Source organism: Hevea brasiliensis, chromosome 7, assembly GCF_030052815.1.
Source record: "Hevea brasiliensis isolate MT/VB/25A 57/8 chromosome 7, ASM3005281v1, whole genome shotgun sequence".
Lineage (NCBI taxonomy): Eukaryota > Viridiplantae > Streptophyta > Magnoliopsida > Malpighiales > Euphorbiaceae > Hevea > Hevea brasiliensis.
The window spans coordinates 86753094-86780506 of record NC_079499.1 but is presented as its reverse complement, the minus strand read 5'-3'; the positions used below and the strand labels follow the sequence as shown (position 1 = coordinate 86780506).

General features: G+C 31.2%; 1 pseudogene; it reads right to left on the bottom strand.

The window, feature by feature from the left end:
* Positions 1 to 1976: 1976 nt before the first annotated feature.
* On the bottom strand, positions 1977 to 27413 carry LOC131181378 (phospholipase A1-II 1-like; annotated as a pseudogene).

The window sequence follows — 27413 nt, the reverse complement described above, 5'->3', positions numbered from 1 at the left end:
AACCAGTGTGACCAGGAAACATAGGGGAACAGCTCATATGAAGAATATCAGGCCAAAATATGATTGTAGCTTGTCCAAATGGCTGGACAAAGTGATATTCCAGAATCTGTCAGATTCTAGAATAGCAAAAGGTTAGTGGACCAGTCTTGGTTAATTGACCATATCTTGAGTTACAAAACTCCAAATTGAGTGATTTAAAAAGAGAATTAAAGTTAACACATTAAGGAATAACTTTGATAGAAAGTGAGATCAAATTTCCACTGTAGATTGGCTTAATGTAACAGTGAACTTAAGTTACAAATTCTAAAATTTTTACAATACTCCTAAAATGACTTGAATTATGGGTCGCAATTAATGCCAATAGCTTAATGAACTAAAATGTGGGATGAATATGAATTTGGGACTTGTGTTCCCATTATGAATGGAATGATCAAAATTTAGCATGAATAGTGCAATGATAGCGTAATGAATAGCAAATGTAATAACATAATGTAAAGAACAATGCTTAAGGTACTAAGGTGCCCATGTATGCCTAGTTTTATAATTGGTTTGGATAGGCTGGCATGCCAATAGGGTTCTGATTTGCAGTACTGCTTATGGCTCTGTGCCATTCTGTGATTTATGACTTTTAATGCCATTTTGTGATTTATGGCTTATAACCATTCCGTTGTTTTTCCGATACACATGCCTTTATGCCCAATTGATGTTATGGCTCTTTAGCCATTCTATTGCACACCTGGCAGACACTATGTGACCGATGGTGTGACTGCCTGAGGTACTTGATACCTAGTACTAGATTATCCGTTTATCCAATCTAGTCAATCTGTATAGGTTACTTGGGCATTAAAATAAGTCCTAAAAATTTAATAATAAATAATGAATAAAAAAACCAATAAATTAAGTATATTACAAATGGTTATCAAAAATACATCCTGTGTGGCATAATGACATAATTTCTTTGTTTATAATTATTTAGTTTATTTTTACTTTATTATTGCACCACTAAGCATTATGCTTAGCGCATTACTTTTTGCTACGCGTAGGTACTGAAGAGAAGGATAAGGCCTAGGAGGAGACTGACTGGGATTACTTAGAGATCAGAGTGCATTGTGTCAGCTGTGTCACCTCACTATAGTCCATTGGTAGGGTCCATCTAGCTGATGTATTTTGTTTTTTATCATTGTAATTAATTATTAAGCACGTAATGTATATTAAGAATTTGTATTCATGTGTACATTATTGTAAATTAATAAAGTTTGTAAATTTCATATCTAAACTGAGTATGAATGGAATGAGTACGATTTGAAATTTTGAATGGATGATGAAATTATGCGATGATGAATGAATTTGAAATCTATAATTATTGATAAAAAATTTTAACAGGTGGGAAATTGTCAAATGTTAACAAAATAGGAGAAACTCCGTCAGTTTCTTCATTTGATTTCTTTTGAAATTTAAAATAATAAATGAAATATAATTTTCAAGAAATAAAGTAAGATCAGATAAGGTGCTCCAGCACAGTTGTGGCATGCCTCGCCCGGCTACACTGTAGATTGGGTAAGGGGTGTTACATTGCTTGTTGATTATCAATTTTGGATAAGTGATTTCTTATTATCAATGATAAGAACTTAGTTGTATATTAATTGATACTCTTATTTCCCGATAAGCAATTTTGGTAAGATTTGTTCATAATCTGGAGGTGAAAGTCTATCCCTTAATAATTGTTACATCCTCCTTCATGAAGTGATTAGATTGCACCCTTCTAACCTTTTCATCTCCTTCAATCAATCCCAACATACGAAAGCTCCACCTTTTAATCAGTATGCCACCATTTTTACCTTTTGTTCCTCTGGAATTTCAACATACTCGAAGAAAATGTCATTCTCAGTTAACTAATCAAGAAAACCATTAATGTCAAGGTCTCCACTAAATATGGGCATATCCATCTTCGATTTGAACTTTTCATTCCTCCTACTTTATCTTTGGCGTCCAATATACTCCAAGTCCATCTCCTCATTGTCACAAGCATCATCATCCACCACGACTCTTCTTCTTGGATGAACAAGAACAGGATTAATTTCAACTCTACCAGGGTTAGCTCCATTCGCTTGAATGGGTCCTTGATTCCTATTTTCACCAACATTCAACTTGGTATTCAATTGCTCTTGGATCTTCTGCAATTGTCGCTCTATGTCTGTTATAGAATTTCGTTGCTCTTCAATCACTCTCCAAACAATTGATAACCTCTAAGTACTATCACGAGATTGATTGCCACCACTTCTACCAATATTGGTCACCTTAAAGAGGATGAAATCCCTACTTTGATACCATCTGATGCGATGTTTAGTGCAAACAACGATCTACACACGTTCAATTCTTTGAAATAGACCAAATTTATGCAAAACCTCAAAAAAAAAAAAAGACTTAATCCAAAGTCTAAGATAAATAAAGCAAACACAAATTTATGAAGAAGAAAATTTTAATGAATACTTTTAAAAAAATGCTACACTATAAAAATAAAAGGGGTAATTTAGAATTCTTATAATCCTAAACTAACTAGAAATAAATTTAGGGTCCTAGATAGAAAATAATTTAAAAGACTTAAACTAAATAAAAAAAATGTTTTAAGTTTTAAATAAATTAGGAATAATAAATCAAAACTAAATGGAAATCAAACAATTTTAAATTGATATCCTAGATAAAGTGGAACTTCCACTGCTCTTGTCTTATTTCGCATTGCATCAATAGGGCTGAGCATTCTGTTTAAACTGAACCGAACCGAATCGAATCATCAAAATCGACTTAACTAAATTATCATATTTTAGAAATCGAGCCGAACTAAAATGAATGAAAAATCGAATCGAACCGAATCGCTCTATTGTAGTTTAATTTGGTTCGAACTGATCAGTTTTGAGTTTTAATGGGTTTTTTAATTTAGACTTAATTTTTAAGTTATTTGATATGATTTTGATCTTTATTTGACCATAATAACTATTAATCAATGAAATTAAAAAATTTATATATATATAATTACATATAATTTATAAATTTCTAATAAAAATAAATCAATTAAACAATTCGATTCAATGATTTTTTTTCTCTCCAAAATCGAACTGAACTGAAATAACTGAAATTTTTAATCTTCAAAACCGAATCGAACCAAACCGAATTATCTTAAAAATCAAATCAAATTACTGAATTAAAATGATTTGATTCGATTTATTCGATTTAAACCGAGTAGTGCTCACCCCATGCATCACATGTATATGCCCCCATTGTTTGTTCTTGACCATAGTAATGGAGCTGGGCTCAAGAGTTCATCAAGGCCCTATTTGTGTTACGGAGTAATTCATTTCTCAGATATTTTGATTATTGATAATTCTGATTTCTGACCCACAAATAGTAATTCAGATTTAGATTTGGGATCCCTTTATTTTATACTAGGAAATTATCAAAGTACGTGGTTAATGATGGTTTTAATTGAAATATTTATTTTAATTTTAATATATATAAGAAAATTAAATAATATTTTAATTACTTCATATTTTATTTTTATTATTTTTATGTTGATTAAACTTTTTATTTCTCTAAATTTTTTAACATATTTTCTATAATTTTTTTTAATATTTCTTAATTTTTCTATTATTTCATTTCATTATAAATTATAATTAATTTAATTTCATTAATTTTCTCTATCTTAATTAGTTATTCAAATTCTTTAAATTATGATTAAGTTATTATTTTTTTAATTATATATATGTAAGTTATAAATTAGGTAATAATTATGATCTTGATGCTATAATAAGTAGCCATTATTAATAACTTACAATAAATATATATATATATATATATATATATATATATATATATATATATATATATATATCTTCTATTTTAGAATAATATAAATAATACTAAATAAAGATGATATTTAAATATATTATATTTCTTTAATGTGTTATGAGATATAAGAAATTTTGATATTTTGAAATGATAAAAATGGTCATATGATTTAATTAACTTTAAATTATTTTAAATCTTTAATCAATACTTTTATTATATTAGTATATCTTTTATAGAATTAAAATAAGCATTAATTAATTATATAAAATCTATTACAGGTACTGTTACTAATTATTCATCAATCATATGTTAAATAAATATTTTTACCAATTAATTATAATAATTAACAAATCATAAAATTTTAATTTTAATTTTATTTATCTCATCAAATAATCAACCCCTCTTAAATTAGTTTTACAAAATATGATTCAAGTGACATTAATAAAAATCTATTCATCAATATTCTTATAAAATAATGTATAACATTCGATGAAGTATAACAAGGAATTATGAAAATAAAAAAATTATTAATAATAAAAAAATATTTAAATACTATGAGATATATGATCATTAAAGAAATAACAATATTAATTATATATATAATAAATTAAAAAATTCATATCAGAAATTTAATTATTGATACCTTAAGTTCTGATAATCTATTATTAAATAAAATAATTATTTAAATTATAAAAATTGAGATAATAATAATAATAATAAACTCAACTCAACTCACCTAAGCTTTTATCCCAAAAATTTGGGGTCTGCTATATGGATTCGTTTTCTCCACTCTAAATGATTTTGGGTTAAATCCTCAGAAATGTGTAATGCTTCTAGATCATGTTGTACTACTCTTCTCCAAGTCAATTTAGATCTACTCCTTTTTTTCTTTCTATCCTCTAACCTAATGTACTCCACTTGTCTAACTGGAGCCTCTGTATGTCTACGCTTCACATAACAAAACTACCTCAATCTCCCTTCTCTCAACTTATCCTCAATTGGCACCACTCTTACATTTTCTCTAATACTCTCATTACGGACTTTATCCAATTAGTATGGCCACTCATCCACCTTAACATTCTTCTCTCTACAACTCTTATTTTAGACACATATGACTTCTTTAGTGCCCAACACTCACTACCATATAACATAGCCGGTCGTATAGCTGTACGATAAAATTTTCCTTTCAACTTATTGGGAATCTTGCGATCACATAAAACTCCCGTAGCATATCTCCACTTCAACCATCCGGCTTTAATCCTATGACTAACATCCTCCTCACATCCCCCACCTACTTGAAGGACTGAGTCGAGATATTTAAAGTGATTACTTTGGGGCAGTACCACTCCATCCAAGCTAACTCCTTTCCTATCACTAGTTTGGCCTTCACTGAACTTGCAATGCATGTATTCTGTCTTCGTTCTACTTAACTTAAAGCCCTTTGACTCTAGAGTATTTCTCCAAAGCTCTATGATGTGGCCCAACCGCAAGTGCACGGGTCGTACAAGTAGTATAGAAAAAAGATATCGTTCCCACGAGGAGTTGTGTTAATGATTGAATTTTTGATATAAAAAGTTGACTAAATTGAACTATCTTTGAAATTAAAGTAACAAATTGATGGGTATTTGAGTATGAAATCTATATTTGCAAAATTAAAAATCTATCCAAAAATGTATTAATTAAACTAAAATTGCATCAAATTGAAATAAGCAAGTTCAAATATGGCAATATTTAAAATGGCAAGCAATTAAAATTCAATTAGAAATTGACAATGATAAAAAAGCGATTCTGGAGTTTGGGATTTCATATTCGAGCTATTTTGGGATTTTGAATTGGTTATCCAATCTTGCGGAACTTACGGGTTTTAAGGAGATTAATTCTTAAATCCTTTGAATACCCTTTCGAGTGAGACAAAGAGTGCCTTAATCAATCTAATCCTACTTTCGTGGAGTTAGAGTTAATTAAGACCCATTAGGTTCTTTAATTAATCTGTGAATCCTCTTAATCCTTAGTCTATTTCTAGATCTAAGTTAATTAAGTTCAATTTCTTGATTATCTATCACAAGGCCTTCTCTTTTCGGTGCCTCAACCATGGATTAAGAACATCACTTAACGGGATCCTACACTAAGCGTGTCATTAAGCACACAAGAAATGAATAAAACTCATTAAGACCACAAAATATGGATTACCCAATCAAAATCCACAAAATATCTTAAATATTACAACCCTTACTCCAAAATCAAAATAAAACTACTCACTAACCATAATATTTACAAGAAATTCTTAGTTTGTATGGAAATAAAGCTTTAATCTAAGCTAGGAAACAATAAACTAAACACTAGAAATGTAGGAAAAATGTAAGAAAGGAAAGAAATCTGCAAATCTTGGTTGAAAATGGTGTGGAAGGTGAAAGTGACTCTTTAGCTGCTGCCTACACCTCTTTCTTTTTCTGCTCTCCTCCTTGTCCCCTCTAAAATGGGAAATGGGACTATTTATAGCATTTTCTGACATGGAGCCCTAAAATGGTGTGTTTGAGGAGGGATTTTTTTGAGGGAATCTTCTGCCAGCTCATTAATGAACTCTTTATGGGACTGCATAAGTCATGCAGTCCCTTATGCAGTTTTCGACTGGTTTCTGGTTCACTTATGCGAAACTGCATGACTTGGTGCATAGGTTATGCACAATTCCGTGAAAGTGCATAAGGGGGGCATGAATGTGCATAAGCTATGCAGTCTCCTTATGCACATTTCGGCAGGTATTGGAACAGTGATTTTTCTCCTTATGCAGATCCGCATAGCTTATGCGGCAAGTTATGCACAATTTTGGTCAATGCATATTTCAGCTTGAAAACTTGTTTTTGACATCTTTGGCTGTGGAAGTCACTCCTCAATGGCAAAATTTCTTTTCAGTCCTTCACAAACACCATTTTTCCTATAAAACAAAGTAAAAATTACAAATTAATCCAAAATTGACAATTATGAAAAACTAACTAAATAACTAATGAAATTAGTGAAAAATAACTAATAATAAAATAAAATGGCTATGAAATTAGACCTAAATGACTATGCAAAATGTATGCATCACTCTAGCTTTCTAGTGACTCTTTCTCGCGTCTCATCTATCAGAACAATATCATCTGCAAACATCATGCGCCAAGGAATACTCTCATGTATAAGTTTCGTCAATTCATCTAAAATTAATGTAAAAAGGTAGGGGCTTATAGCTGATCCTTGGTGTAATCCAATTGAGATCAAAAAATCCCTTGTGTCCCCTCCCACTGTGTGCACAATAGTAGTTGCTCCTTCATATATATCTTTTAACACTTGTATGTACCTAATAGATACCCTCTTTTGTTCTAACACACTCCATGAGACATCTCTTGGAACACTATCATAAGCCTTCTCCAAATCAATAAAAACTATATGTAGATCTTTCTTCACATCTCTATATTTCTCCATTAAGCTTCTAATGAGAAAGATCGCTTCCATAGTTGAACGACCGGGCATGAAGCCAAATTGATTAAGAGAAATAGAAGTATCATGACGTAGTCGATGCTCCACAACTCTCTCCCACAACTTTATAGCATGGCTCATGAGTTTAATTCCCCTATAGTTTGAGCAACTCTATATGTCTCCCTTATTTTTTAAAATATATACTAAAATACTCCTCCTCCATTCATCAGGTACTTTCTTTGAGTTTAGAATCTTATTAAATAATTTAGTTAACCATGCCACTCCCATATCTCCCAAACACTTTCACACTTCAATTGGTATTCCATCGAGTCCACAGGCTTTATCCACTTTCATTCTCTTAAGTGCTTCCTTTATTTCTAAAGATCTAATCCTTCTAGTATAATTCATATTCTTTTCAATTGTTCTATAGTCTATATTCACGCTATTACCATTTTGACTATTATTAAAGAGATCATTAAAATAATTTCTCCATCTTTCTTTAATGTCCTCTCTTTCACCAACATTTTTCCTTCTTTATCCTTAGTGCACCTAACTTGATTGAGATCTTGACATTTCCTTTCTCTCCTCCTTGCTAATCTATAAATATCTTTTTCCCCTTCTTTAGTTCTAAGTTTCTCATATAACTTTTCAAAGGCCTGTGCTCTTGCTTGACTAACTGCCTTTTTTGCCTCTTTCTTTGCTATCTTGTACTGTTCATATGCCTTATTATTATCACATTTAGGTAATTTCTTATACCATTCCCTTTTTCTCTTCATTGCCTTTTGTACTTCCTCATTCCACCACCATCTCTCTTTTAAGGGTGGTCCATGTCCTTTAGACTCTCCAAGCACTTTTCTAGCTACTTCTCTAATCTTTGATGCCATCTGTTTCCACATATCATTGGCTTCCATATCCAGCTTCCATGCTTCGGACTCGAGAAGCTCATTTTTGAACTTCACTTGCTTTACTCCTTTGAACTCCCACCACTTTGTTCGAGCTAGACTATTTCTTCTGACCTTACTTGAATTGTTCCTAAACTTGACATTCAAGACCACTAACCGATGTTGACTTATTAAAGCCTCTCCTAGAATGACCTTGCAATCCTTGCATAGAGCTCTATTTATCTTCCTGGTTAAGAGGAAGCCAATTTGGCTTTTAGGTTGCCCACTTTTGAAAGTCACTAAATGTGACTCTCTTTTTATAAAGTAGGTATTTGTTAGTATTAGGTCGTATGCCATAGCAAAATCTAGGATATTTTTTCCCTCCTCATTTTGACTGCCAAAACCAAAACCTCCATGAACATTCTCATAACCTTGCCTATCACTTCCTACATGTCCATTCAAATCTCCACCAATGAGAACATTCTCTTCATTCAGTATGCTTTGCATTAAATCATCCATATCTTCCCAAAACCTTTATTTACTCTCATTATCAAGTCCTATTTGTGGGGCATAAGCACTAACTATATTTATTGTTTCTCCTTCTAGTATTAGTTTTACTAGTATAATTCTATCTCCTACTCTTTTCTCAACTATTACTGTGTCTTTCAATGTCCTGTCTATGATTATGCCCACGCCATTCTTATTTCTCTCCTTTCCGATAAATCACAGTTTGTACCCTGAATTACCCACTTCCTTGCTTTTCTCTCCTACCCATTTAGTCTCCTGAATGCAAGCAATATTCACTCTTCTCCTTTCCAAGGTATCCACAAGCTCTATTAATTTTCCTGTAAGTGATCCAACATTCCAAGTACCAACCTTGATCCTCCTCTTATCCTGTTCCTTCCTAATTGGTCTCCTTCTATGATATCTTCTATTGTTTTCTAAGTCTATCTTGCATCCTGTTCCACTATCTGTTCTACTATCTGTCCTATGGACTAACTTCTTTACCCATACTCGCCCATGATGTCGGAACCCTTGCTCACTTAACAACACACCCGGGCGTCGGCACGACGCGTCGCTTTCGGTGAATGCCCTACACCCTTGCATATTTCTTCCTACACCCAGGCTCCGATATAGCGCGTCGTTAATAAAGGACGCCCCAACGTTTATATTATTTGAATCCATATCATAAAGTGTAATAAAATTTTTACGCTGGTTGTCACCTACCGCAACCCTCCTCCTTTATCCTGACTTGGGACCGGCTAAGCCCAAACTACTTAGGCAGAGTTTGAGATAATAATAATAATAATAATAATATGAAAAATAAAATTAAATATTTAAGCATAAAATACAATAATGATTAATTATAAATAAGTTTATATATATATATATATATATATATATATATATATATATATATATATATATAATTTGTGGTGTGATTAGAGAGAGACTAGATATTCCTTTGGTTTCTGGCTTTTCCGAATCTTTCTAGCAACAAAAGGATGAGATTGAAATTCCTGGAATTATCCAGCTAATAATGGTTTTGGGATTTTCACATCTGAAGTTATTTAATTTATGTTGCATTAAGGAGTGAGGGCAGTTAGACCAGATGAGGAGTTGGCGATTTGCTTATTAGCTTATAGCTAAGGTAGACAAGAAGTATTTGGCTTGGAATTGCCATCTTGTAAGCTTTACAGCCCATAGCCAGAATGCTTGGAGCTTTCCAATAGAATGACATTTCTTTCTTAAGACCATAATTTTTGTATGTTAAACACAAAATCAAAACAAACAATGATAATTACTTCTACAAGAGACACAGATTAATACAAAACACAATACATGGGTTGGATTTGATCCATTTATGATGTACCTTACTACTCCCATTTATGGAGGAAGTAATACAAGTTTTACGAGATTGATTGACAAGTTGAAAAGTAATTTTAATTAAAGGGCTACTAATCTTGATCATAATATAACTCAAAAGCATCTTTCGTTTAGTCATTCAAAGTCATCGGCTTCTACAGTATCTCATTCTTTTTCATTGAGTATCCAAAAACCATCCTTCATTTGAACCAACCCCTTGTTTTTCACACTTCGCCAAGCACCAAGCATGCAATAACGTCTCTTCAAACTACTAATTTCCTTGTTCACCAAAGCAATGTCCCTCTTAACTTCTAAATGAAACCCAAGTGATAACCCTTGCATTTCAGCAACTCCATGAAGATATTCCTCCAAGTTATGCCAGCTCCTAGGCGCTCCAGGTTGCACCAAGTAGTGGGACTACTTGGTATCGATTAGTAAACCTTTCCAACATCTACATACCCCATTGTTTCACTAGGAACTTTAGGTACAATATCAGGAACATTTTTTATTTGTAAAAGATGAAGGTTTTCCAAAGATACACCGGCTAACTTAAATCTTAAATACCCAACTCGCAGGCTTCAGTAGACAAATACTGTAACAGGGGCCTTTTCGTTGCATCTGTTGGCTGTAATATCAACTGCATTTAGAGTTGCAAGTGATGTTTAGGCAGTGGGTGTAGAATAGGCTTTGAGGCGTGATGAATCACTGTCTTTAAGGTATTAATTGCCCCCACTAGATTGCTGCAAGGTTATGACAATATACCTCCAGAATACAACAAAGCCTAAAATCTGCAGACAGTAACTCCTAAAGATTTCCCTTAAGAACTCTTTATACGAACTGAATTTAGAGAGACTAGAAGAAAAGAAAAAGAAGTAAAAGTAGTATATATCTGAATTGAAAAACTTATCCATATTTATAAAGAATGAAAAGTCATGACACCTTTTCTAGATAGACACATTTGTTTATCTCTAATAGATACAACTGTTTGTGTAATAGACATGTCTGTTTATTAAAAGATACCTATACAAATAGTTGTGACTGTTTGTATAGAATAGATATGTCTTTTTATTCAAAGATACCTATACAAATAGTTATGACTGTTTGTATAGACATATCTATTTATTAACTGACACCTATACAAATAGTTATGACTTTTTGTATAGAATAGACATGTTTATTTATTAACGACACCTATACAAACAGTTATGACTGTTTGTATAGAATTGACATATCTATTTATTAATAGAGATATCTACTTGTCAATAAACACATCTATTCGTAATTTATTTACGAAAATTATAATATGATAATTATTTTATTTTACACATATACGTGTCAAGTGCCATAATAGAATAATATATATTGAATTATATATATATAATTTTATACATATTTCACTCTTGCCATTCCTTCACCTTCTTATATTTTAACAATATAGGAATTCTTTCTCTTTATACTATCTAACATATAAGCTATTTATAACAATCCCCCACTTAGCTTGTATTGTTAGATCCCATTTTTTCATGCATAATGAGAAGTATCTTTCGATTTAAACTTTTCCTTAGTGTAAGTATTTCAAAGTTCTAAAAAAACCATGGTGGCCTTAGCTTAAACCTAGAGTCCTATTAAATAGAACCGAAAATACTACACACACGAATCAATTAATTCGACTTAAAAAGTTCACCAAAATTTTAGCACGAATATGGCCTTATGCTACCTCCTATTTTCATGAATATTTACAAAAGTTATTCTCACTTTTGTTGAAGCGGCACCACTTCCTATATTCATATAGGTGAAGTTTCCTTTGTGATAATTTTAAACTTCATTAAGAGTATAAATACTCATCCTCATTCCATTTACTTAGTCCACTAAGTACTTAATTACAACATTTACAAATGACTTGTTGTTACCCTTTAAACTTTATTTAGTAATAATACTATAAAGTAGGGTTTCCATCATTAGTAAATTTAATGAAATATTTTTAATCCTAATCCAGTACACGTATTTTTTATTATATCTCTCGAGAGCTTTTTTGTAAACGAATTTGCCAGATTATTACAAGACTTGACATAAGTAATAGTAATAATTCCATCAGAGATTAATTGTCTCACATACTCATATCTTAAGCTAATATGTCTAGACTTTCCATTATAAATTTTATTATAAGCTCTAGACATTGTTGCTTGACTATCACAATGTAAGGAAACAGCAGGCATCGGTTGTGGCCACGACTTGATATCTAGTAAAAAATTTCTCAGACATTCTGCCTCCTTACCAGCTGCTGCTAGATCTATAAATTCTGATTCCATTGTAGAATGGGTTATACAAGTTTGTTTCTTTAATGCCCAAGAAATAGCACGTCCTCCTAAGGTAAAAACCCAATTGGAAGTTGATTGATTATCATTAACACTAGTTATCCAGCTAGCATCTGTATAACCTTCTAACACAATTGGAAATTTATTATAAAATAAACCAAAGTTTATAGTTCTTTTTAAATAACCAAGAACTCTTGAAATTGCTTTCCAATGTTCAATACTAGGCTTACTAGTGTATCTTGATAATTTACATACTGCAAAAGTAATATCAGGTCTAGTGCAATGCATAGCATACATTAAGCTACCAATTGCACTAGCACACTCAATTTGAGCAACTGCCCTGCTAGAATTTTTAGTTAATTTGGAAGAAACATCATATGGAGTTTTTGCTTCTTTGACTTTTAAATGATTAAATTTATTTAATATTTTCTCAATATAATGAGATTGATAAAGAGCAAACCCCCACTATGTTTTTTTACTTTGATACCTAAGATTGTATCTACCTTTTTCAAATCTTTCATTTTAAATTTTGAGGTTAGATACTTCTTTGTATCATTCACACCTTCCATATTTGTTCCAATTATAAGCATGTCATCAACATAAAGACAAATTATCACACCAAAATGATCTGTAAACTTGGAATAAATACATTTATCAGCACTATTATGTTTAAAGCCATATTCCAAAATTGCAGAATCAAATTTCTCATGTCATTGTTTCGGTGCTTGTTTTAAACCATATAAAGATTTAATTAATTTATAAACTTTTCTTTCATTCCATGGTAGAACAAATCCTTATGGTTGCTCTATATATACTTCTTCTTTTAAGTCACCATTTAGAAAGGTTGTCTTAACATCCATTTGATGTACATATAAATTATATATTGATGCTAAAGATGAAAGTACTCTAATAGATGTTATTCTAGCCACTAGTGTATATGTATTAAAGTAGTCAATTCCCTCTTTTTGTTTAAAACCCTTTGCAACCAATCTAGCTTTAAAAGTTTGAATCGATCCATCTGTGTTATATTTTCTTCTGAAAACCCATTTACATCCTATTGGTTTGGAACCAGGTGGCAAATCAACTAGAACCCATGTATTATTAAATAATAATGAATCCATTTCATCATCGATTGCCTCTTTCCAAAAAGCCACATCCCTTGTAGTCATTGCCTCTTGAAACGTTTTAGGATCATTTTCTACATTTAACAAAATTGGTATTTTGTTAAGTACAACTGACCTATTGCCTTCTACTAGAAAAACAATAGCCTAAGAATATATACAATTTGGATGTAAGTTCTTTTTTTTTTCTAATACGTTGACTTCTTCTAATTTTATTAGAAGAATCTAACTTTCTTTTGTTGCTAAAAGTCGATTCAAAGTTAATATCAATACTAGAACCATTGCTTTGACTTGAACTATTCATGGGCTCATGTATAGGGTCATTATGAAATTTATTTTCAATAAATTCAACATCCCTAGATTCTACAATTACATTTAAGTCTAAATTTAAAATTCTATAAGCTTTGGAATTTTCGGTATAACCAACAAAAACTCCTTTCAAAGCTCTAAGACCTAATTTAGTCCTTTTAGGATCTGGAACTCTATAATATGCTAAATAGCCCCATACTCTTAGATAGTTTAAGTTAGGTTTTCTATTTTTCCATAATTTATATGGAGAAATCTTAAATTTTCTAGAGGGAATTCTATTAAGTAAGTGACAAGTAGTAAGTAAAGCTTCTCCCCATAAGTTTGTTAGTAAATTAGATTTCACAAGCATAAAATTAAGCATATCCACTAAGTTTCTATTCTTTCTTTCTGCCAACCCATTTTGTTGTGGTGTATAAGGTGCACTAATTTGATGTATAATTCCATTTTCTTCACAAAATGAAGAAAATTCAATGGAAAAATACTCACCACCTCTGTCACTTATCAAAATTTTGATTTTTTGTTTATTTTTGATTCTCAACTTCAGATTTGTAAATCTAAAACATTTGGAATGCTTTATCTTTATTTTTCATTAAATAAACATAAGTATATTTGGAGAAATCATCCATGAAAGTTATAAAATACCTATTTCCTCTTTTAGTCAATATTCCATTTAATTCACAAATATCAGAATGCACAAGTTCTAATAACTTAGAAGATCTTTCAACTTTTGGAAAAGATTTCTTAATCATTTTTGCTTGTATACAGATTTCACATAATTTTTATTGTCATCTCTATATGAAATTAAACCATGTTTAGCCATAAATTTTAAAGATCTAAAGCTAATATGTACTAAACGATCATGCCATAAAGATAAAGATGACTCAACAGTATAAACAGAAATATTCATATTATTATTAATACTAAGTTTAAACATTCCATCACATGGGTAACCTTTTCCCACAAATAGTTCATTTATGGACACAATTATTTTATCGGACTTCAGAATAGCCTAATAACCTCTCTTACACAATAGACTAGCAGACACAAGATTTTTTCTTATTTCTGGCACATACAACACATTTACTAATAATAGCTTCTTTCCAGAAGTAAAGTTTAATTCAACACTTCCTTTTCCCACCACTTTAGCGGAATCATGATTTCCCATTAGAACTTTCTGCCCATTTACAACTTCTTCATAATTTTTAAATTGAGTTTTGTCATTGCAAACATGAACAGTAGCCCCAGAATCATACCACCAATCATTGGATTTGGTTGTTGTAGCCATATTGAGTTCTGTTACCATTCCAATATGCAAATCTGATATCATTGCAATCAATTTAGTAGTTTGTTCAACTATATTTGCTTTATTGGATTCTGAGCACTATTATTCGTATCTTCTTTCTTATGTTTCTTTAGAAACCTGCATTCACGTTTGTAATGCCCTTTCTTGCCACAATTGTAACAAGTTTTTCCTTTCTTTGATTTGTTGTTGCTGCCATAACTAGTACTATTGTCTGCTGCTTCAGAAAACTTTCTCTTCCAGAATTTTTCTTTTGAAAATTCTGACTTCCTTGCACAAAATTCACTTTTGTAGTAGATTTAGAAACAAATTTCTTATCACGATTTCTTGTCTCTTCTTCAATGCGCAAGTGTTTCTGAATCTGTTCAAGAGAAAAATCTTCTGTGGTATGCAGTAATTTCTTCCTATAATCATTCCAACTAGGAGGAAGTTTTGCTATTATTCCTCCTACTTGCAATGATTCAGGAACTATCACTTTCAAATCTTTAAATTTTGAAACAATGACATGTAACTCATGGACTTGATCCATAACAGATATATTATCAACTATTTGGAATTGAAAATATTTCATGATGAAAATTTTATCCACACCTTGCTTTTTGAGTTGTATTTGAACTCCAGTGATTTCCAAATTTCCATTGGAGACTTGATAGAAGTAAATAGATCATATAGCCTATGTGACAAGTTGTTAAGAATATGACCTCTGCATAGCAATTCATCTTCTTCACGTTTGTCTCGATCTGCTTTCACTTGTTTAGAATCTTCTAGAGTTGGTGGTGATATGGCAGGCAGACTTGGATCAAGTATATAAGAAATCTTTAATGTGGTGAGTAAGAATAGCATCTTGTCTTTCCAGTGAACATAGTTTGTCCCATCAAAACGATCAAGTTTCACAAACTCTTGATTCATCACGGAAACAGCCTTGGACTCCATTGCAATTAATACCTTAAAATTGTTGAGGTAGTGGGTGTAGAATAGGCTTTGAGGCGTGATGAATTATTGTCTTTAAGGTATTAATTGCCCCCACTAGATTGCTGCAAGGTTATGACAATGTGCCTCCAGTATACAACAAAGCCTGAAATCTGCAGACAGCAACTCCTGAAGATTTCCCTTAAGAACTTTTTATACGAACTGAATTTAGAGAGACTAGAAGAAAAGAAGAAGAAGTAGAAGTAGTATATATCTGGATTGAAAAACTCATCTATATTTATAAAGAATGAAAAATCATGGCACCTTTTCTAGATAGACACATTTGTTTATCTCTAATAGATACAACTGTTTGTGAAATAGACATATTTGTTTATTAAAAGACACCTATACAAATAGTTATGACTGTTTGTATAGAATAAACATGTCTTTTTATTAAAAGATACCTATACAAATAGTTATGACTATTTGTATAGACATATCTGTTTATTAACAGAGACCTATATAAATAGTTATGACTTTTTGTATAGAATAGACATGTCTATTTATTAACGACAACTATACAAACAGTTATGACTGTTTGTATAGAATTGACATATCCGTTTACTAACAGACATATCTACTTGTTAATAAACACATCTATTCGTAATTTATTTACGAAAATTATAATATGATAATTATTTTATTTCACACATATACGTGTCAAATGCTATAATAGAATAATATATATTGAATTATATATATATAATTCTATACATATTTCACTCTTATCATTCCTTCACTTTCTTATATTTTAACAATATAGGAATTTTTTCTCTCTATACTGTCTAACATACAAGCTATTTATAACAAGTGATGCACCTAAACTGTGCCCAGTTACCGTCAGGCAATTTCCTCATTTTTGAATTCGCTCTTTAGTCTCTTCACTTCCACCAAAACCTGACCATAATTAAAGATCATATATTTAACTTATAATGTGTTACAAAAATTAGCCAGAGTACTTTACCAAGAAAGTGAGGTTCCAATTTTATTGGTCCCTAGCACTGGCTTTACTGTATGGAGAATCTGGATTACTTGATGTATACAAAGAAAGAAATCCATGATGCACTTGAGAATCAGTGCCTTTCCCTAGTATCTCAGAAGCTGACACCAAAAGAGATTGGAAATCTTTAACCCAATCAAGAGGCAAGATCATTCCTCTCCATGCAATTACAATGTCCCTCCTACCCAACATAGCCTTTCCCTCATCTGTAGCTACTGCTACTAATCCAATCCAATTGGATTGTCTATTCCAGGGCTGCTTTGAGTACGACTTCACAGTGAAGCTACCTGGAACTTCAATTTTCGAGGTTGCATAGAAGTACTTGATAGCTTCGTGTAAGATTTTGTCTAGTAATTAATATTACTACATGGGCCAAGATCAATTCCTTTAATGTGGCCCAATATTAATTGATATTTACTTTAATTAATACAAATCCTAATTATACAATGATTACTTTAATTGAAGTAAATCCTAATTCTAATTGTATAAGGATACTTGATGGATGTATCAGATTAAGTCTTATATATATATATATATATATAAACTGCTCCTCTCTCTACCCATAAGGTCACACACATTCTTTTTCATAAAATCAGAGATATTAGGATCATCTCAAGAAAGTCTTCCATCAATAAATTAAAGTTTTGTGTGTGAATCAAAAAGGGTCAAGAGGGAGAAATCAGTTTATTGAATCAAAAGGTCTCTCTCAATTATTACCATGGCTCAATTAAAACTCCCCATCAAGTACGCTTTCTAGATCTGTGAGAATTTATTTGTTCAAGATCCATTATTAGGGTGATAGTTGAATCTTACGTTTATAATTCACATTATATTTATGATTGTAATGATTTATTAATATTTATTTTACATGTGGTATCAGAGCCCTAGGTTTTGAACAATTAAATTTCTCCATTAAATTTATGATGATGAACATAATATTAAAGATCTTACTTATTATTAGATATGAGTATGATTAAAGTGTAAATCATGAAAGTTTTATGATTAATGTTAATGATTAGAATAATTAAAATAATATTATTAAAATTTGACCCAATTAAATTTTAGGTATGAAGATTATTAACATGACGAAAAATCGTGTTATAAAAGGATTTAAGTTTAAGATCATATTTTCTCAAAAGAAATAAATTAAAAGAAAAAAAAATTATGTTTTCTACCCAATCTAATTAAGATTTTTAATTAAACCTAATGAATGAATAAATATTACGTTTATTAAGATACATAATTTATATGCATACCTTATGATATTTGTTTTAATTGGTTAGTCACCAAAGTGGCCAAATTAAAATAAAATAAAAATAATAGTTTGTTAGTCACCAAAGTGGCCGAACTATGAATGGTGTTTACATGCATATAAAAATTATCAATTATCCATACTAATAGATGCCTATGATTAAAAGTGGATTAATTGATACTTACTAGTCATCAGAAAGGATTTTACCCAAAGGTAAATTAATTATTCTATGATAGTGAGAATTATGAGGACAATAATATTTTATCAAATATGTATTGGGTGTCCAAAGACAACATGTATATTTGATATAAGTTCATTATCATTTAATTTTGGATAGTATATTATAGTATCTACCCAAAGGAGAACTATAGTATACTCTAATTATTAAAGTTATCTGAATCTATTTTGAGCATATAAATATTTGCAGCTTTTTCTCTTCATTCGCAAGCTTAATCTCTTATTGTTTTAATGAATTGAACTTCTCTGAATGGTGTGAGCAAGTCAAGTTCCAATTAGTGTCTTGGACCTTAACTTGGCTAATTTGCTGCCATTATGGATATAAGTAGTGAGGAAGAGAAGTTATACCATAAGCAATGAGAATCATTAAGAAAATTAAGCCTTATGTTTTTTGTGAATGACTATTGCTAACAACATTAGGACTACAATTCCACCGGGTGAAAATATAAAAGAATACCTTAAACTCATGAAAGATATGTTTTATTCTGAAGTTAAGTCATTCACTGGTACTCCAATGGCATAACTCACGACCATGAAGTATGATGGGTTGAAAAGTATGCAAGAGCACATTATTGGAACGAGTGATATTGCAGCAAAATTAGAAACTTTAAGAATGACAGTTGATGATTCCTTATTGGTGTAGTTCATCTTAAACTCATTACCTCCTGAATATGAGTTATTTCAAATTAATTACAACACTACTAAGGATAAGTGAAATGGTAATGAATTGGCCAGTAAGCTAGTATAGGAGGAAATAAGACTGAAAAATTAAGGGACTCATTCTGTCAACATTATGGGTCAAGAAGCTAATAAAGGACTTAAAGTTAAAGCCTACAAGTTTAAGAAGAAAAAGAATGGATCTTCAAATGTTACTTAAGCTAAGGAAAGGAAAAAATGATAGTATGACACTATCAGAAAGATTATTTGAAAGATAAAGCTTAATTTGAAAAGAAAGGTAATCTTTATGCTTATGTATGTTTCAAATCAAACTTATTTGAAGTTTATAATAATACTTGATGGCTTGATTTTGATGCTACTATTTATGTCTACAATGTGATAAAAGAATTCCTTATGGTCCAAACAGAAAACCCAACTAAAACTTTCCATTTATGGGGAACCATATGAAGGCTCTAATTAAAGGCATAGAGACTTACCGTTTGGTCTAAGATAATGGCTATCAACTAGACCTATTAAAAACCTTCTATGTGCTTTCAATTTCTAGGAATGTCATTTTTGTTTTAACACTTGATGAATTTGGGTTCAATGTTAAGTTTGGGCATGGATGTTTTAGTTTATTTAATAATAATGATAATTCCATTATTGTTTTTGGAATTCTTACTGATGATCTATACATACTTAAACTTGATGATAATTTTGTTGAATCCTTACTTGTCACTTATAGCAATAATGGAATTAAACATAGTAGACTGAATGAGAATTCTGTTTTCTTGTGGCATAAGCATTTGGGTCACATATCCAAAGAAAGATTAGAAAGGTCAATAAAAAATGGGATTCTACCGAGTTTAGATATTATTGATCTTAATGTGTGTGGATTACATTAAGAGAAAGCAAATCAAACACAATAAGAAAGAAGCTACAAGAAGCAGTAAGCTTCTTGAAATTATACACACTGATATATGTAGGCCTTTTGATACTCCATCTTTTGGTGGAGAAAAATATTTTATTACCTTTATTGATGATTTTTAATGTCATGAACATATTTATTTGCTCAATGAAAAATCTCAATCAATAAATGCACTTAAAGTGTACATAAATGAGGTTGAGAGGCAATTAGATAGAAAAGTAAAAATAGTAAGGTTAGATAGAGGTAGTGAATACTATGGGAAACACACTGGAATGGGACAATGTCATGGTCTATTTGTAAAGTTCTTAGAAAGTTATGGCATATGTGCACAATATACTATGCCAAGTACTCCTTAATAAAATGAGGTGGCGAAAAAAAATCGGACTTTAATGAATATGGTTAGGAGTTTGATGTGTAACTCTTCTTTACCTATATCTTTGTAGATATATACACTTAAAATCACTATATACTTGTTAAATAGGATTCCTAGTGAGGCAGTCTCAAAAACACCTTATGAATTATGAACTGGAAGGAAACCTAGTTTAAGACACCTGCATGCTTGGGGTTGTCAAGCGGAAGCAAGAATTTATAATCCATATGAAAAGAAATTATATTCTCGAACGATAAGTGGATACTTTATTGTTTATCTAGAGAAATCTAAAGGATATAGGTTTTATGTTCCAAACCATAGTCCAAGAATTGAAGAAACTGGTAATGCAAGATTCCTTGAGAATGGTAAAGTTAGTGGGAGTGTTGAGAGACAGTATGTTGATATACAAGAAAATAAAGTTGATTTGTAACACCCCTATTTGTATAGCCTGGTATATTTCACTATTCCGATTATCGGTGTTGGTCCGGACAATTAAGGCAATTAGAACCACACTTAAGACAACTAAAGAAGCCATAAATACAAATAATTAGTAATTGCCAATTAGTTAAGTATAAATAAGAAAAACAGAACATAAGAAGTTAAAGGAGCCGAGAGTCACAGCGATGGGTGACCATCTCGGGAACGACAGCGAAGCCATTTTAAACTCAAATTTCGAACCGTAAAATGTGACGCTGCGGTCCTTAGGACCATTATGAACACAGTGGAAAAGAGAAAATCACGAAAAAGAATTGTTAAGTCAGTCAAATAATTAGGTCAGAGAGCCAGAAGAAATATTGAATTATTTACAAACCGGGATGAACCGGCGAGGGTCAATTTGGTCAATTGACCCCAAGAGCTGACTCATGACCTAATTGTCAAATAAAATAGGAGAAAAGAAAATTTTGGAATCGAGAATTAAATTAAAGAAAAATATATGAAAAAGAAAAAGAAAATTTAAAAAGTTATTACATTATGCTTATCTCACCTTTATGACATCATAATTGATTTTTTTATTTCCCACCAATATTGACCAAGTCAAAAATTGTTTAAAGAAGACAAATACATAAAAGTTAAAAGAAAAAAAGTCATTCTCCTTCCTTCATGAAATCGGCAGCCCCTCTCTCTCTTAAAGATCTCCATAGCCAACCTCCATTAACAAGCTTTTAAAGCTTGAATTTCTTGATTGTGTCCCATAAATTCCAACCCTAAATCTTAAAAAGCTTTTAACCTACACTAGAGAAGGTGATTGAGCAAGAAAGAAAGAAGAAAAGAGGAGTATAATTGAAGATTGAACTACAAAGTGCAAGGTTAGTGATTTAAGATACAAAATTAGTTTAATTGTTGTGTTTGTAGCTTGATTAACTTGTAAATAAACTTAAAATGAAAAGAAAATTTTATTGAGGGACTAAACTGAATTTCAGCCAGCTAGGGTTACTATGTATATGTTTGAGTTTTGATTGAAATTAAATGGTAGGCAAGCTTGTATGGATGTGCTAATGAGATTGGTATGCTTAAATGTGGTTAAATGCAACAAGTTAGTAAGTTAGGGTTTTGGGACACTTAGGGTTAGAGACAAAAATGTGAGAAACTTGTAAATGGTGTCTTTGACCTAATGTGAAGTGAGAAATGGTCATTTGTGACCTAATTAAGTGTGTTAGAAGTGTTTGAATCAAAGCCAAATTTGGATTGAGTGTGGTCATGCTGCTGGCAGCATGACCAGGTTATATTTGAAGGACCAAAAATGAAATTTTACAAGTCCAATTGGTATGAGACCAATTGGGAACGAAAATAGACACTAAATGACACAATTTTCATTTAGGAAGCATGCCCAAAAAGTAACCAAAACCTAGTGAACAAATTGACCAAACTTGAAAAAATCATAGTCTACCTTGTACAAACTGACTAAATGAATAGTATTTGTTCATTTAGTCATAACTTCAGCTAGGAAGGTCTAAATGTCCTGAAATTTCACCAGTAGTTAGATGAGATATAGACCTAAAACTTTCATGAAGAAAATAAATCCAAATTATGCCATTAACCCACTCAAATTACTGAGCAAAATTGAATTACTGAATCTATAGAACTACAGATTTACCATATGAACAGTAAAGTTTTAATGGATATAACTCTCTCTAGAAAACTCCGATTTAGGTGATTCTTGAACCGATGGAAACCTAAGGAATATTAAAACATTTCATATGAAGAAAATTAGACCAAATTATAGACTTAACTTGATCAAATTGCTGAACGAAGTTGGATCAATAATCTACCAAAACTAAAATCTGTAGCATGAACAGTAACTGTATTTTGGATATAACTTGAGCTACAAAACTCCAATTGGAGTGATTCAAAAAAGAGAATAAACTTAAGACAATAGGGAACATTTTTTATGAAGGAAGTTTTGCCAAATTCCAACAGAAAAGTGACCAATGGAATAGTGCAACCTTAGACACCAAAACTGAAAATTTGGCAATTTTGCCTAAAAGACCTGAGTTTTGAGAAAATGACCAAAACCAACAAATTTGGTGACCAAAATGTGGTATGTGGGTGAAGTTGAAATTCCCATACCTATTAAACCTTAGAAAGTCAACAATTTAACTTGAATAGTATAGTGAATAGTAACCCGAAACACAAAAATTTCAAGAACGTCGAGTTTAGCACATTAGAGCTAGATAAAAGTGAAGTTAAGTTTATTTTTGGATTTATGCTAAGTTATGGTACTGAAACACTGTGAAACTGTGTGTTTCAGCTGAAAAAGACTAGGAAGCTCTGAGAGACTGAATCAAAGCCTAGAGGCGACTCACGTCAGGTTTGTGCACAATAAACCTTATTTAAGCCTTTTGTCATTGAAAATTTGATTTAGTGTGATTTATGAAAATTTGAAGTTAATTATGAATTGTGTTGCCATCTTGTGAATGAAATTATGACTTTGGAAATTTATTGGATTTCCCACGAATCATTTGAATAAAATGTTTGAAATTGATTTTTGATTCACACTTCGCATGACAGTATCTTATTATTCCTCCTCCATTTATGGGGTGAAATTGGTTATCTTTCCTCCCTCTCTGGTTTACCAGTTGAGGTTGTAGATCGGTTGAGTACTCATTAGCTAGCTAGCCACCTCCCTCATTGATTTCGATTAGTGGGGTTGTAGATTGCTTTGCCGTGGTGTACAACACGGCATTGATCGGAAATTTTGTGTCATGGCTTAAGTTGTGTATGAATTGACAACACTGTGTTCTTAAATTATTTGACTAAATTATGTTATTATGAGCTTTGATAATTTGTGAAATGTGATTGAGAAATATTTAAATTGTGTTTTGGCAATGAATTATTTATGTATTGTATTTCAAATTTTTATTGTGCACCACTGAGTATTTTTATACTCAGCGATAGCTTGTTTTGCTGTCGCAGATAAGAGCAAGGAGAAAGCAGCAAAGTGAGCTGCTATCGATATTGAAGACTTCATTGACCTTTTCTGTACGGGTATTATTTTATACCCTTGTAGTTATTTTGATGTAAATACTGTAATGTCATAAGTATCAATGAAAAGTGAGCAGTTGTATAATAAGCTGTAATAATATTATTTTTGAAACTTCTTTTTGTAAATTAATATTTGTAGTTTGTGAATTTCATACTTTATGCACTGTGAATGAAGTTATTAAATATTTTGAGATGATAAACTTTGATTGGATTGTGGAATTATTTTTGAAGTGGATTAAATTGAGTTGACTTGAAATTATTTGGTGGTTGGGAGTTGTGAAAAATTTTTAGAAGTGTTTTTCTTAGGTATTTGAAAAATTGTTTTCTCCAAATACAAATGAAACTCTGTCAAAATTTTTATAAAATTTACGGTAAAAATTAAAATGGATAAAAAATTTTACTAGTTTATAAGCTTTGAATAAATGATTTTAATTCCTACCAAAATGCTCACCACTTCCAAAATGCAAAAAAAATAGTTTTAAAATTCCTTATAGTGTACTTAATGAATTATCGGTAGGTGAAGTTCGGTAGTTCATTAGGTATTCTACAGGATCATGTTATGCCTTACAGAGGAGAAAGGTGTGACATGATTTTCATGTGCCTATTAAAGTTCCAATATCCACTCCTGCTCCACATATTGTTCCAGCAGTTGTTGAAGTACCTAACAATGCTACACAATATAATGTTGAAACACTTCCTGAAGAAGCTAACCCACAAAGGGCTAATGAAGGTGAACCACAAGAAATGCCATTAAGAAGATCTCAAAGAGAAAGGAGATCAGAAATTGCTAATGATTACATGGTTCACTTGCAAAAGTCGGATTTTGACATAGGAATTAATAAAGATCCAGTTTCCTTTTCACAAGCTATAGAAAGTAATGAGTCTGATAAGTGATTAGATGCCATGAAAGATGAGCTAAAATCTATGGAACAAAACAAAGTATGGGATCTTATCGAATTGCCCAAAGGATCTAAACGAGTTGGGTGTAAATGGGTCTTTAAGACCAAGCACAACTCGAATGGCAAAATCAAACGATATAAAGTAAGACTTGTTGCCAAGGGTTATACTCAGAAGGATGGTGTTAACTATAAAGAAACATTTTCACAAGTCTCAAAGAAAGACTCATTAAGAATGATCATGGTATTGATGGCTCATTATGACTTAGAGTTGCACCAAATAGATGTGAAAATAGCCTTTCTAAATGAAGAACTTGAAGAGGAGTTTATACGGACCAACCTTAAGGTTTCTTAGTTAAAGGAAAATGCCATATGGTGTGTAAATTTAAGAAATCAATATACATACTTAAGTAAGCTTTCCACCAGTGGTATATTAAGTTTATTAATACCATAAAGTCTTTTGATTTAAAGAAAAAATCATTAATTGATGTATATATATCTTAAGATCAGTGGAAGTATGTTTATTTTCTTAATTCTGTATGTTGATGATATTTTGTTTGCTGCAAATGATTTGGGCATATTACGTGAGATTAAAATTTTTCTCTCAATGAATTTTGAAATGAAAGATATGGAAAAGGCATCCTTTGTGATTAGAATAGAAATATTCTGCAATAGATCACAAGTACTATTGGGTTTGTCTCAGAAAGCCTATATTGATAGAATTCTATAGAGATTTAATATGCAGAAATGTTTAGCATGAATTGTTCTCATACAAAAAGGAGACAAATTCAGTCTCAATCAATGTCCAAAGAATGATATGGAACGTAAAGAAATGGAATCAATTTCTTATGCTTCAATTGTGGACAATTTGATGTATGCTTAAACTTATACAATTCTTTATTCTGGAATTGATAACTAGAAAGCTGCAAAGAAAGTCTTATGATACCTACAATGAACTAAAGATTTCATGCTCACTTACAAAATATCTAATCATTTAAAAGTGATTGGATATTTAGATTCAGATTTAGCTAGATGTGTTGACAATAAAAGTTTATTTCAACTACTTGTTCTTATTAGTTGAAGGAACAATATTATGGCAAAATACCAAAAAATAGTCTGTCATTATTTCATCCATTATGAAAGAAAAAATTATGGCATGTTTCTAAGTTATAATTCATGCATATGGATGCGAAATTTATCTCAAGACTTGAGGTAGTCGACACCATTAGTAAGCCATTGAGAATTCATTCTGATAATTCCGTAATAATATTTTCTCCACAAACGATAACTTTGCCAAATGTACCAAGCATATGGAATTAAAGTATTTTGTTATTAAGGAGAAAGTTCAGAAATAAAGAGTGTCTATTGAGCATAATAGTATTGATCTCATGATAGCAGATCCGTTAATTAAGGGTTCACAACCTAAGACATTTAAAGAATATTTTCTTACAATGACTCTTGATTGTATTAATGTATAATGTATTGGCTTTGACACTCTGAGCTCATTGATGTATTTCTGATATATATTGAAGTGTTTCCTATTTCTCATTATTGTGTACACATAATATTTTGAATGAATGATAATAGGAAAAGTCTTTGGAGACATTATTGTAGACCATGATATGATAAACATATATCCGTTATATACCTACTATAGTAAATTGCTATTATTGTGGTATATGGAAGGAAGTATGTGATTAAACAATGTACAATCGTCATAACTCATACTTAGTAATTTATTATAGGAAGGTAATTGTGAAGTACATTATGGAAATGACTTGTTCACTTTATGCGTGCCTAATGTTTATATTATTAAAGTTTATATCACCTAATTATTGTGCCAAGTGAGAGAATGTAAGATTTTGTCTGGTAATTAATATTACTATATGGGCCAAAATCAATTCCTTTAACGTGGTCCAATATTAATTGATATTTATTTTAATTAATACAAATTATAATTATACAATAATTACTTTAATTGAATTAAATTCTAATTCTAATTGTATAAGGATACTTGATGGACGTATCAGATTAAATCTTGGATATATATATATAAGCTGGTCCTCTTTCTACCCATAAGGTCAGACACGATTAAATCAGAAATATTAAAGTCATCTCATCAGTTTATTGAATCAAAGGGTCTCCCTCAATTATTACCATGGCTCAATTAAAACTCCCCATCAAGTAGATCTGCGAGAATTTATTTATTCAAGATTCATTATTATGGTTATAGTTAAATCTTATGTTTATGATTGTTATGGTTTATTATGATTTATTTTACACTTCGTACTTAAATGGATTGGCAATGGCTAGACCCACCGTGGAAAGCAGATTCTTCTTCTTATATCTGCTGTCGCCCTGCATGGCGTGACTCTCTTTCTGAAATGAAAGTGTCATAGGTAGCTTGAGTCATCTCACCATAATGAATGATGTATCGACGGAGGTCTATGTCTAGCGGGTAAAGAAGGTAGTTCCAGTTATCTATCCCGCTTAGCTGCTTCCATCTTTTGGCTATGCATCCAATTCCGGACAT